Source organism: Nerophis lumbriciformis, linkage group LG27 (genome assembly GCF_033978685.3).
Source record: "Nerophis lumbriciformis linkage group LG27, RoL_Nlum_v2.1, whole genome shotgun sequence".
NCBI classification, from domain to species: Eukaryota; Metazoa; Chordata; class Actinopteri; order Syngnathiformes; family Syngnathidae; genus Nerophis; species Nerophis lumbriciformis.
This window is the reverse complement of record NC_084574.2, coordinates 32,365,467-32,366,766: the sequence shown is the minus strand read 5'-3', so window position 1 is coordinate 32,366,766 and position 1,300 is coordinate 32,365,467.

Sequence of the window (1,300 nt, the reverse complement as noted above, 5' to 3'; positions counted from 1 at the left end):
GACCACACAGCGGGTGTCATTTGCGCTGCGGTGACGTCACGACGAAGTACCCTTTTGACGCATTTTTAGAAGATGCTGGCATAAGTTGTCCTTTTAAGACTCGTCCTGATTGGCAGGAGAATATTTGAAAACTCTATATACTTCTATATTGCGTTATTATTATTTGTATTACATTCATTCATTTATTTAATTTAATTTGGATTAACTTTTCGCGTTCATTATTCTAAAGCACAAGTGTCAAACTCAAGGCCCGGGGGCCAAATCTGGCCCACCACATCATTTTTGTCAGGCTTGTCACCGACAGTTTGGTTATGTTTTACAAACCCCGTTTCCATATGAGTTGGGAAATTGTGTTAGATGTAAATATAAACGGAATACAATGATTTGCAAATCCTTTTAAACCCATATTCAATTGAATGCACTATAAAGACAAGATATTTGATGTTCAAACTCATAAACGTTATTTTTTTGCAAATAATAATTAACTTAGAATTTCATGGCTGCAACACGTGCCAAAGTAGATGGGAAAGGGCATGTTCACCACTGTGTTTCATGGCCTTTCCTTTTAACAACACTCAGTAAACGTTTGGGAACTGAGGAGACACATTTTTGAAGCTTCTCAGGTGGAATTCTTTCCCATTCTTGCTTGATGTACAGCTTAAGTTGTTCAACAGTCCGGGGGTCTCCGTTGTGGTATTTTAGGCTCCATAATGCGCCACACATTTTCAATGGGAGACAGGTCTGGACTACTGGCAGGCCAGTCTAGTACCCGCACTCTTTTACTATGAAGCCACGTTGATGTAACACGTGGCTTGGCATTGTCTTGCTGAAATAAGCAGGGGCGTCCATTTTTAACGTTGCTTGGATGGCAACATATGTTGCTCCAAAACCTGTATGTACCTTTCAGCATTAATGGCACCTCTTACAGATGTGTAAGTTACCCATGTCTTGGGCACTAATACACCCCCATACCATCATAGATGCTGGCTTTTACACTTTTTGCCTATAACAATCCGGATGGTTCTTTTCCTCTTTACACGACGTCCACAATTTCCAAAGACAATTTGGAAATGTGGACTCGTCAGACCACAGAACACTTTTCCACTTTGTATCAGTCCATCTTAGATGAGCTCAGGCCCAGCGAAGCCGACGGCGTTTCTGGGTGTTGTTGATAAATAGTTTTTGCCTTGCATAGGAGAGTTTTAACTTGCACTTAGATGTAGCGACCAACTAGTTACTGACAGTGGTTTTCTGAAGTGTTCCTGAGCCCATGTGGTGATATCCTTTACACACTGATGTC